Consider the following 13,539-nt stretch of genomic DNA (forward strand, 5'->3'; position numbering starts at 1 on the left):
CACTAACAGAAAAACAAAAAGGGTGGCAAGACATAGAATGAAATAGAATAATTCCTCAAGAGACGTAACAAGACGCAACAAAACAAACTGCATCTGGATTAATTTGTTGTCTATGACAAAGAAAGACTCACTTCTTTAAGCAGTGTGCTGAAGTCAGGACAAAGTCCTCCCGGATGAGCAGGTGAGATGGAGTGGAAATATTACACGTGTTAAAATCGTTGTAAGTGGCCTCAGATGATTCATACCAAAAAGCACATTTTAAAAACAAAGTGCAACGTCCATATGTCTCTTTAGAGTGTCACTCATATCATTCATGTCCCTGACCTCAACAGGAACAAGAACATTATAAATACTATACTCACCACCACTGCACTGGGGACCAATGTCATCTAACCACCTATTCTGCATGATAGGGTCCAAACCGTAGTTGGTCAATATGTATAGGGCCTTTCATTTGGGGGCGATGAAACAACAGAGCCCCATTCAATGAAGGGAAGTGAAGTGAAGTGAAGTGAAGTGAAGTGTGCCGTGTGGCACAATAGGAGCGAAGATACTAATATGTGTGTAAACTGTACATAGTTCTGTGAGTGTCACTGAGTAGGCTGATACCCATTTCATGAATGCACAATCTCTAGTTTAGACTGTACAGTCCAATCTGTATGTTCAATATGCACATTAGGCTGTGTAGTGAACTGATTTCTCACAAAGTCCTGCAGCTAAAACGCTAATATTTGTGTAAACTCGACACAGTTGTGTTCTGTGAATGTCACTGAGGAGATACCCCATTTCATGGGGACACAATTCATAGGTTAGGCTGTGCAGTGTAAATATTCACCCATTGTAGAGTCTATTACATCCACAGTGGGATTTCATCCGTTCTTGTCGCAGTATGCACTTTAAGAAACAGCCTTGGTTTCATTTTACTTTCTAGGAAATCATGTGACCCTTAAGAACCAATGAGGTTGCATCTGAGATGTGATTAGGCACTTTTTAAGATATAGAGTTTAATGGTATGCTTTCCGGACCACCGTTTCACTTTCATTTTACTTTCTATATAAGGTGTTAGACTCAAGCTACCCTGACTCAACACGCAACCTACTTGTACGAAGGCGTCACCGATTTCAAAGTAAGTGTGCATTTAATTAATGGACTAGAAAGGAACTCCTTTAAGGAACTCAGTCCGGCTTTCAACTTATTATTGAAAGTTGTAATAGCAGAACAATATTGGGGAGTGCATCACCAGTTTTCCTCTTGTCATGTCAGTCATTGCAGACCTTAGAGAGCCATTTATAACTTGTCAGAAATTTCCAGATCAACTAGCCCATGTCAGCTAAGGTTTTTTACTAGTATTTAAATCACAGTAAAATCACAGTATTTAATTTTTATATTGTCATTTTTTAAAATCTGAAATGTGTTTTCTGAACAAGAGAGCTGAGAGGTTAAAGGCGGGGTCTGTTTTCAAATGTGTGTGTTCTTCTTTAGAATAATTGCAGCTCTGTAATACATTGTGAGCTCTGACATATGGTCCAACGCTGTCCATTTAATTATTGGTCATTGGGGAAATTGCTCAGCAACATTTTGGGTAACAATTTCTTTGAACATGTTATAATCATGTTGTAAAGGTTCATAACACATGTCATAAGCTGTCATAAATATGTAATGATCGTGTTATGACAAAGATATTGCAGTATTTTCTAGACTTACGACATCTAATGACACACCCACAGCCTGATACCGTATAATGCAGCATAATAGTGGACCCGTATGATGTTATGACAGTGATACGATGCAGAACATTTTATGTCTGTATGAAATTCAGTGAAACCCATAGCCCTTTTATAACCCTATAATAGGTATTGATTGGCCAGTGCATGTTAAAGTGAGTCTTCCCAGCTTTTCTCCATCAATACCTCATATTCCGTAACCCCATTAACAACATTTGTGATCTTCGCTGTGTTGTGGGTCTTTGGCTACGGACAGGGGCGCAACATTCACTGTGGACGGGGGGGGACATGACCCCCACCCCCCCCCCACACATTCTGAGAGTGCATTTTTGTCCCCCCCAGTTTTATCATTGGAATGTGATACAAAACACTGGTTTGCTGTAGGACCATGCGGACACCTCCGAGCGGTCGCTAGGCTGGTTGGAGTGTTTATCAGATTGGATAAAAAAACTTCAAACAAAGTTGCTCCCCTTACTATTCAAGATAATTCATGAAGTACTTACTGGAGAATATAATTGATCTTATTTATCGTAATTAATTTGGTTATCCCATCCAAATTAATCAAGTAGTGGAACCATAAAAACATTTTTTAGAGGTCCCTTGAATTAATTATACCATAGATATCACTAAATAGTTTAACCTCTATTATCTCTACCATAGTTATAACTAAATTGTTTTACCTTTAATACTTGTATCAACAGTAGTCACAATCAACGGTCAGTTACTATATTTGCATTCTGAAAGGTCGTTGAGCTCTTAGATTTCAAGAATCCAAACACTTGTTTAAGGACTTCAAGAATACAAACACTTGTTTAAGGACTTCAAGAATCCAAACACTTGTTTAAGGACTTCAAGAATCCAAACACTTGTTTAAGGACTTCAAGACAACAAAAGATTCACTGAAATGTTTTATTTACTAGACTCAATAAGTTGGAAAATGAGGTAGGGGAGTACCGGGACGAAAGTAACACATCGTTTTTTTCCTAATTACTCAACAGATTGATAGAGCTAGAGACACCATATTTTATGACAACCAACTTATATATGTCCTCTACCATTAGCAAATGTAATTTAATTTCTAGGGTAAATGAGCCAAAATTAAATAGACCGGGAACAGAACTACTATTACTTTAGTATCTGTCAGCGGGGAGGGAGTAACACAGACTTGGGACAGAACTACTGTTACTGTTGTATCTGTCAGCGGGGAGGGAGTAACACAGACTTGGGACAGAACTACTGTTACTGTTGTATCTGTCAGCAGGGAGGGATTAACACAGACTTGGTACAGAACTAACAGCTGGTAAGAAGTGGAGAATATCTGTCTTACCTCCATTTTTCTGGTTTGTAATGCTACTTACTTTCAACAAATGTACTATCAGCCATCAGTTCATGTTTGTGTCAATTAATGCTATAGGTTAAAAATGTATGAAAATGAACCATGCGTCAACATCACAATGTTGAGCAACCACAATATTTTGCCTTACGTCCAGAGCAACAGTAGGCCTAGAACTTGCATCATCAACTAAGTCAAATACAAGTCATACAGTATATACTTTTCAAATATTGCCACTTGTTGATATTTTGATAACATAATAAAAGCCATATAAACAAGATGAGACTGTGCTTAAACTTTTCAATGTTTTATTCCAGGTCATCAGTTTACATTGTGTTGCTTCGTCCTACCCGTCTCTCCTGTAACTTCTCCAAGGCTAACACCCAAGACTATCTAACATAATACTTTAAATGTATGCTGTCATTTAATTACATTTAGAAAATGACTTATGTTTGGAACTTTAAACAACCCAAAACTATTTATGGGAACTTTTCCTTTCTTAAATCACACAAAAAAAAAACGGTTTTGATAACTTTCTGCAGGGAAACGCCATTGGTTGTTTTCTGCAGAGAGGTCGTATACCACATTAGAAACATGGTCAGACTGGCTGTTTCCTGCAGGGAGGTCGTAGACCACATTAGGAACGTGGTCAGACTTGGGTTTTTTCTGCAAGGAGGAAGTAGACCACATTAGGAACATGGTCAGACTGGCTGTTTTCTGCAGGGAGGTCGTACTCCACATTAGGAACGTGGTGATTTCACTAGCTTCTGTGTTTTAACTGAGAAAACGGGCGTGTGTCACGTTCCTGACCTGTTTTCCCTTGTTTTTGTATTTATTTAGTATGGTCAGGGCGTGAGTTGGGTGGGTTGTCGATGTGTGATTTTTATGTTGGGATTTTGTGTGTTCGGCCTGGTATGATTCTCAATCAGAGGCAGCTGTCAATCGTTGTCCCTGATTGAGAATCATACTTAGGCAGCCGGGGTTTCACATGTGTTTTGTGGGTGTTTGTTTTCCGTGTCAGTAGTTGTGTCACACGGGACTGTCACGGTAGTTATTTTGTTATTTTGTATCGCATATTGTTTTGTTATATATTAAATCACTATGGAAACTAACCACTCTGCGTGTTGGTCCGATCCTTCTCGCCTCTCCTCGTCCGAGGAGGAGGAAGAAAATGACTTTCGTTACAGCGTGTTACAATCGCCCTGTTACTTTCGTCCCGGCTCTCCCCTAGTGACAGTTCTCTTATTAGACAAGATACAAATGTAATGCAGTGCAATCATTGGCATGGGAAACACTATAGATCAACTGAATAGACTTACGGACTCATCTGCAGATTTGACACTGTAACTGGATTTTAGAAGAATGGGAAATTCTTGTTTGTGCAAACAGGAGTTTTTAAAGAGAGGCTACATTAGTCAGGTTACACCAGGGGTCGTCATTGGCTAGGCTATCTGTTCGCATACGAATGGTTACAATGCAATATTCACTGTGATATATAATTAAGACTTACTGTCTTTTACAATACACGTTTACACAGACAGTGTCACACAAAAGGGGAATTCATTGCAATAAGATATATTTACATGCATTTTAGTGTTGGCTGGTCCAGTTGGGAGAGATGGCAGAGTGGCAGGCCAGGAAAAAGGTCTGTGGTCCCCACGTTTGGAGCTTTCGATTGAAGAAGCTTCTCACTCGTCGGAGCTCAAGTATAGGCTCTGTTCTTTCTCGGTTCAGTTCACATGAATAAAGTTTGTTCAGTGGTTCGATATAAAGTTTGGGGCTCTTCTGGGAGAGGTAAGACTCAGCGGTTCATCGTGTGTTGTTCAGAGAAAGTTCCTCTCAGGTGATTGTTTAAATTAAGGGTGTGCCGAGTAGCCAATCAAAACGAGTATCGTAACGGATATACTACATTTTCTGGATACGATTAAGATCAGAGTATTTTTGGTAATTTTCCGTGATCCCCTCCCAATAGTCAGGTGCCATCACGTATCTTTCTCATGTCAGTCAGTCATGCACGAGGTTCTACCTTGTCTAAATAACTCTGTAAAGAGAAGGGCGGGCTGTATGTTGTTCCCGCTGCTCTGATTGGATAGAGTGAAGCTGTATTTCTCCATCCACTGGCTTCATAATTTCACCCAATCAGTTTTCCTCGCATGTTTTCAGTCAGATCATTTAGGTTCCTGCTGCCTGCTACTATGATAAAACACATGGCGAGGACGTTTGCTATCAAGCTATCAATGTGCTTAATATCTAACAAGTGGGGCAAAGGTAAGGAAAAAAATATGAAACGCTGATGTGCATTCTGACTGTAAAAGCAAATTTGGCTGCAAGTTGAGGACACACTCATCCCTCAGCGCTGGGCTCCTAGTCTGCAGCTTTTTGTTTCAGTGTGCAGGGAGGTATTCTGCCAACATCTATTTAGGCATTTTAAAAAACTTCCTTTTTTCCGATCACGAATATCATCCGATCCAATTCGATATCAACTGTCAATGTCACGGTTGTCGTAAGAACGGGACCAAGGCGCAGCGGATGTTGAGTTCCACATATTTATTGCAAAGTGAAACTTAATGAAAAACAATAAATCAATAAACTAACAACTAAACATGACTACGTGGTGCACATGCACAAACACAAAACATTATCCCACAAACACAGGTGGGAAAACTGGCTACTTAAATGTGATCCCCAATTAGAGGCAACGATTACCAGCTGCCTCTAATTGGGAACCATTCAAAACACCAACATAGAAAATGTCAACTAGAACACCCTCCTAGTCACGCCCTGACCTACTACACCATAGAGAAACAAGGGCTCTCAATGGTCAGAGCGTGACAGTCAATTTACGGATATGATTATGAGTATAGCCATGTTGTCAGACACATGTACAGTAGTACAAACATCTGATTCCGGAATGCCAGATTTAAAACTGCTGGCCTGATTCCTGTAATGAATGACGATACATTCATACAGTGGATCCTAAGGACGTGAACAAGCCAGAAAGTGGAACCTCAGGACATGAACAAGGCCATACTTTGGATCCTAAGGACCTGAACAAAGCCAGCCTGAACAAAGACAGACAGTGGAACCTAAGGACATGAACAAGGCCAGACAGTGGATCCTAAGGACCTGGACAAGGTAATACAGTGGATCCAGAGTTCTGTCTGGGGCAGACAAAATTGTGCCCAAATAGAAAAATAACTCCCGGCAATCATGTTCGCCCTGAAGAGGTTTCATCAGTATGTCTATGGGGTTCCGGTCAGAGTTCAATCTGACCACAAACCACTTGAGGCTATTTGTATCCAAGATGGCGTAGCAGTTCAGACGTCTTTGTCTTTGTCTTGTCATGTCCCGTGTATATATCTTTTTTTTCGTTGTATATATTTCGTACACATTTTTTATATTTTTAACCTCAATTTCAACATACTCTCCTGCAACCCGCCTCACCTAATGTGGTATGGATCTGCTATTTTCTATACTTTAGAAATGGAACCCCCAACGGAGGCTAGCCAGCTAACTAGCTAATAGCTAGAAGTCAGTTAGCCACTGCTAGCGGTCATCAGCTAACCTTAGCCCGGTCAACTACTGCCAGTCTGCACAGAGCGATTCAACCCAGAGCATACCGGACTGCATTTTCTCCACTAATTCTTCAAATCTCTGGATTCCTACCGCAAGCTCTGAACCTTTTCACCTGGATCATCGCAGCTAGCCAGCCAATAAGTTGGGCTACAATACCTATTTTGCCAATTGGCCTGGACCCTTTTACTGCCTACACGGAGCCCTGCCGATCCATCACGACTGGTCTGCCGACGTAACCGTCCGAGGGGGCTACAACAGACTCTTCCATTACGACGTCCCCTAAGGCCCTTTTGCTAGCTTGCTAGCCCCGCCCACTAGCTGTCTAAATCGCCAAGTCTTGCCTAGCTACTCACTGGTCCCTATGATCACTCGGCTTCGCATGCCTCTCCCTAATGTCAATTTGCCTTGTATATTGCTGTTTTGTTTAGTGGATATTGTCTTGTTTCACTGTAGAGCCTCCAGTCCTGCTCAATATACCTTAGCTAGCCCGTTTGTTCCACCTCCCACACATGCGGTGACCTCACCTGGTTTAAATGGTGTCTCTAGAGACAAAACCTCTCTCATCGTCACTCAATGCCTAGGTATACCTCCACTGTATTCACATCCTACCATATCCTTGTCTGTACATTATGCCTTGAATGTATTCTTCCGCGCCCAGAAACATGCTCCTTTTACTCTCTGTTCCCGAACGCACTATACAACTAGTTCTTATAGCCTTTAGCCGTACCCTTATCCTACTCCTCCTCTGTTCCTCTGGTTATGTAGAGGTTAAACCAGGCCCTGCAGCACCTAGCTCCACTCCCATTCCCCAGGCGCTCTCCTGAAAATTCCATCCTAACTATAACATTTTCCGACAAGATAGAACTGCCAAAGGGGGCGGAGTTGCAATCTACAACAGAGAAAGTCTGCAGAGTGTTGTCATACTATCCAGGTCTGTGCCCAAACAATTCGAGCTTCTACTTCTAAAAATCCACCTTTCCAGAAACTAATCTCTCACCGTTGCCGCTTGTTATAGACCACCTTTCGCCCCCAGCTGTGCCTGGGACACTAAATTTGAATTGATTGCCCCCATCTATCTTCAGAGCTCGTACTGTTAGGTGACCTAAACTGGGACATGCTTAATCTAATGAGTCTCCCTCCCAGATCCGGGATCCTCCTCATCAAAAAAGCTGACTAGCATAGCCTAGCCTAACGGGACAGGGATATCATATAATATAATTTCATGAAATCACAAGTCCAATACAACAAATGAAAGATAAACATCTTGTGAATCCAGCCATCATTTCTGATTTTTAAAATGTTTTACAGCGAAAACACAATATGTATTTATATTAGCTAACCACAATAGCCAAACACACAACAACATGTTTTCACCATGTTTCCACCGCATAGGTACCTTTCACAAAACCCAGAAATAGAGATCAAATGAATCACTAACCTTGAACAACTTCATCAGATGACAGTCTTATAACATCATGTTATACAATACATTTATGTTTTGTTCGAAAATGTGCATATTTGAGGTATAAACCAGAGTTTTACATTGCAGCCACCATCACAAATAGCACCAAAGCAGCCAGAATAATTACAGAGAGCAATGTGAAATAAATAAATACTCATCATAAAACATTTATGAAAAATACATGGTGTACAGAAAATGAAAGATAAACATCTTGGGAATCCAGCCAATATTTCCGATTTTTTAAGTGTTTTACAGCGAAAACACAATATAGAATTATATTAGCTTACCACAATAGCCAAACACACAAAGCCATTTATTCACCGCCAACATAGCTTTCACAAAAACCAGCATTAGAGATCAAATGAATCACTAACCTTTGGACAACTTCATCAGATGACAGTCTTATAACATCATGTTATGCAATACATTTATGTTTTGTTCGAAAATGTGCATATTTAGAGCTGCAAATTGTGGTTATACATTGTGAATACGTAGCAACAATTCACCAAAATGTCCGGAGATATTTTGGACAGTCACCTAATCTGACCAAAGAACTCATCATAAACTTTACTAAAAAATACATGTTGTACAGCAAATGAAAGATACACTGGTTCTTAATGCAACCGCTGTGTTAGATTTAAAAAAAAATAACTTTACTACAACATACAGCATGCATTATTGTGAGACAGCGCTCACCTATTCTCCGCCGTGTTGGAGCCAACATATTACACAAAAATACGAAATAACATCATAAATATTCTCTTACTTATGCTGATCTTCCATCAGAATGTTGTGCAAGGAGTCCTATTTCCAGAATAAATCGTTGTTTGGTTTTAGAATGTCCATTTCTTCTGTCGAATTAGCAACTTTGGCTAGCATTGTGGCGCGAACATGCCCATCAACTCTTGGCGCCTGGAACGAAAAATTCCAAAATTCCCAATAAATGTCGAATAAACTGGTCAAACTCGGTTGAAAATCCTACTTTATGATGTTCTTCTCATATGAATCGAATAAAATCAGAGCCGGAGCAATTCGTCGTGTATACCGAACGCTTTTCAGAAGACAATGTGAGGTTCCCCGGCGCGTAGTTGAAAACTGACAAAAGACCGGACCTGTCACTCCAAAAGCTCTTATTCGGCCTCACATCAAGCTAGACACCCCATTCAACCTTCTACTGCCTGTTGACATCTAGTGGAAGGCGTATGAAGTGCATACAGATCCATAAATAAAAGCCAGTTGAATAGGCAGGCCGTGACAGAGCCTCATTTTCAGAATTTTCACTTCCTATATGGAAGTTTGCTGCCAAATTAGTTCTGTTTTACTCACAGATATAATTCAAACAGTTTTAGAAACTTCAGAGTGTTTTCTATCCAATAGTAATAATAATATGCATATTGTATGATCTAGAACAGAGTACGAGGCCGTTTAATTTGGGCACGATTTTTTCCAAAGTGAAAACAGCGCCCCCCTATTCACAAGAAGTTAACACCCCAGCCGTCCTGCAATCTAAGGTAGATGCCCTCAATCTTACACATATGATCAATGAACCAACCAGGTACAACCCCAAATTTGTTAACATAGATATAATCCTGACCAACCTGCCCTCTAAATAAACCACTGCTGTCTTCAACCAGGATCTCAGCGATCACTGCCTCAATGCCTGCGTCCGTAATTGTTCTGCGGTAAAACCACCACCCCTCATCACTGTCAAACGCTCCCTAAAACACTTCAGCGAGCAGGCTTTTCTAATCGACCTGCCCCAGGTATCCTGGAAGGATATTGACCTCATTCCGTCATTAGAGGATGCCTGGTTATTCTTTAAAAGTGCTTTTGTCACCATCTTAAATAAGCATGCCCCAATAAAAACATTTAGAACCAGGAGCAGATTTAGCCCTTGGTTCACTCTAGACCTGACTGCCTTTGACCAGCACAAAACATCCTGTGGCATACTGAAAAAGCATTGAATAGCCCCCGCGATACACAACTTTTCAGGGAAGTTAAGAACCAATATACACAGGCAGTTAGGAAAGCAAAGGCTAGCATTTTTTAACAGAAATTTGCATCCTGTAGCAATAACTCCCAAAAAGCTCCTGGACACTGTAAAGTCCATGGAAAATAAGAGCACCTCCTCCCAGCTGCCCACTGCACTGAGGCTAGGAAACACTGTCACCACTGATAAATTCATGATAATTGAGAATTTCAATAAGCATTTTTCTGTGGCTGGCCATGCTTTCCACCTGGTTACCCCTACCCTGCAACCCCCACAGCAACTTGCCCAAGCGTCCCCCATTTCTCCTTCACCCAAATCCAGATAGCTGATGTTTTGAAAGAGTTGCACAATCTGGACCCCTACAAGTCAGCTGGTGTAGACAATCTAGACCCTCTCTTTCTAAAATGATCCGCCGCAATTGTTGCAACTCCTATTACTAGCCTGTTCAACCTGTCTTTCGTATCATCTGAGATTCCCAAAGATTGGAAAGCTGCTGCGGTCATCCCCTTCTTCAAAGGGGGAGACACTCTAGGTCCCAAAATGTTACAGACCTATATCTATCCTACCCTGTCTTTCAAGGTCTTCGATAGCCAAGTTAACAAGCAGATCACCGACCATTTCGAATTCCACCGTACCTTCTCCGCTATGCAATATGGTTTCTGAGCTGATCATGGGTGCACCTCAGCCACGCTCAAGGTCCTAAGCAATATCATAACCGCCATCCATAAAAGACAATTCTGTGCAGCCGTATTCATCGACCTGGCCAAGGCTTTCGACTCTGTCAATCACCACATTCTTATCTGCAGACTCATCACTCTTGGTTTCTCAAATGACTGCCTCGTCTGGTTCACCAATTATTTCTAAGACAGAGTTCAGTCGTTCAAATCGGAGGGCCTGTTGTCCGGACCTCTGGCGGACCTCTGTCTCTATGGGGGTGTCACAGGGTTCAATTCTCGGGCCGACTCTTTTTTATGTATATATCAATGATGTCGCTCTTGCTGCTGGTGATTCTCTGATCCACCTTTATGCAGATGATACCATTCTGTATACTTCTGGCCCTTCTTTGGACACTGTGATAACTAACCTCCAGACGAGAATCAATGCCATACAACACTCCTTCCGTGGCCTCCAACTCCTTTTAAATGCAAGTAAAACTAAATGCATGCTCTTCAACCGATCGCTGCCAGCACCTGCCTGCCCGTCCAGCATCACTACTCTGGAAGGTTCTGAATACGTGGACAACTACAAATACCTAGGTGTCTGGTTAGACTGTAAACTCTCCTTCCCTACTCACATTAAGTGTAAGGGGTGCGTACTGGCGGCGGAGAAGTCAGGCGCAGGAGAGCAAAAACTGTGTTACAACGGCGCAGTTTAACTTCTTTGAGCTGCAAGCCCGAAGCCGGGCACAATATGACAACAGCCACTTCAAGTGCAGGGCGCGAAATTCAAAATATATTTTTTAGAAATATTTAACTTTCACACATTAACAAGTCCAATACAGCAAATGAAAGATAAACATCTTGTGAATCCAGCCAACATGTCCGATTTTTAAAATGTTTTACAGCGAAAACACCACGTATATTTACGTTAGCTCACCACCAAATACAAAAAAGGACAGACATTTTTCGCAGCACAGGTAGCATGCACAAAACCAACCTAACTAACCAAGAACCAACCAAACTAACCAAGAAACAACTTCATCAGATGACAGTCTTGTAACATGTTATACAATAAATCTATGTTTTGTTCGAAAAATGTGCATATTTGAGGTATAAATCAGTTTTACATTGCATCTACCATCACAGCTACCGTCACAAATAGCACCGAAGCAGCCAGAGTAATTACAGACAGCAACGTGAAATAACTAAATACTCATCATAAAACATTTGTGAAAAATACATGGTGTACAGCAAATGAAAGACAAGCATCTTGTGAATCCAGCCAATATTTCCGATTTCTTAAGTGTTTTACAGCGAAAACACAATATAGCGTTATATTAGCTTACCACAATAGCCAGAAACACAAGTCATTTACCAGCAGCAAAAGTTAGCGATCGTAACAAACCAGCAAAAGATATATAATTTTTGACTAACCTTGATAAGCTTCATCAGATGACAGTCCTATAACATCAGGTTATACATACACTTATGTTTTGTTCGAAAATGTGCATATTTAGAGCTGAAATCTGTGGTTATACATTGTGCTAACGTAGCAGCTTTTTCCCAGAAAGTCCGGATATTTTTATGACACTCACCTATTCTGACCAAATAACTATTCATAACTAAATAACATAATTTTAATAAAAAATACATGTTGTATAGGAAATGATAGATACACTAGTTCTTAATGCAATCGCCGTGTTAGAATTCTAAAAATAACTTCATTACGACATCCAGCTTACGTTATGGCGAGAGAGTGCCCAAAATCTGGGCGCAAACTAATAGTACACATGTACGACAGATATATGAAATAACATCATAAAATGGGTCCTACTTTTGATGATCTTCCATCAGAATGTTGTACAAGGGGTCCTTTGTCCAGAACAATCGTTGTTTGGTTTTAGAATGGCATTTTTCTCTCTTGAATTAGCAAGCACACTAGTGAAGTGGCGCGAAGCTCTCCATCATCAACAAACTCAGACAACGCAACACGCCTAACACGCCTTCCAGAAAAAAGGAAATTGGTGTCACGTCATGCCAAGAGCTTTTATTCGACCTCAGATCAAGTTATACACTCCATTTCTTCTCTCACTCCCTATTGACATCTAGTGGAAGGCGTATGAAGTGCATATATACTAATACATATCAAGCACATTTATAGGCAGGCCCTAGAACAGAGCATCGATTTCAGATTTTCCACTTCCTGTCAGGAAGTTTGCTGCAAAATGAGTTCTGTTTTACTCACAGATATAATTCAAACGGTTTTAGAAACTAGAGAGTGTTTTCTATCCAATAGTAATAATAATATGCATATTGTACGAGCAAGAATTGAGTACGAGGCCGTTTGAAATGGGCACCTTTTATCCAGGCTACTCAATACTGCCCCTGCAGCCATAAGAAGTTTTAATAATAAAAATCACTGTAAACAAAGTAAACAATACAATGGGTACAAAAACTGTCGCACACCAGACATAATGTGCACAAGCACTTACAAAAAACAATTCCAGACAAGGACATGGGGGGAACAGAGGGTTAAATACACAACATGTAATGATGGAATTGAAACCAGGTGTGGGGTAAGACAAGACAAAACAAATGGAAAATGAAAAGTGGATCAATGATGTCGGCGATGCCGACCGCCGAACGCCTCCCAAACAAGGAGAGGAACCAACTTCGGCGGAAGTCGTGACAGGACCCCCCCCCCCCTTGTCGGCCTCGGGGACGACCTGGAGGGTGAGGTGCAGGGCGATCCGGACGAGGACGGCATTGAAGGGTCCAACACGTCCTCGACCAGA

General features: G+C 41.0%; 1 protein-coding gene across 1 annotated transcript in view; it reads left to right on the forward strand.

Annotated features, from left to right (window-relative positions):
- The first annotated feature begins 1,002 nt into the window (after positions 1–1,002).
- LOC139546246 (interferon-induced GTP-binding protein Mx2-like) overlaps positions 1,003–13,539 on the forward strand; it is a 31,550-nt gene continuing 19,013 nt past the window's right edge. Inside the window, exon 1 of the mRNA XM_071354391.1 lies at positions 1,003–1,126. The gene's annotated coding sequence lies outside the window, so the exon portion shown is untranslated. The remainder of the gene's footprint in view (positions 1,127–13,539) is intronic.

This window comes from Salvelinus alpinus, chromosome 20 (assembly GCF_045679555.1).
Source record: "Salvelinus alpinus chromosome 20, SLU_Salpinus.1, whole genome shotgun sequence".
NCBI lineage: Eukaryota > Metazoa > Chordata > Actinopteri > Salmoniformes > Salmonidae > Salvelinus > Salvelinus alpinus.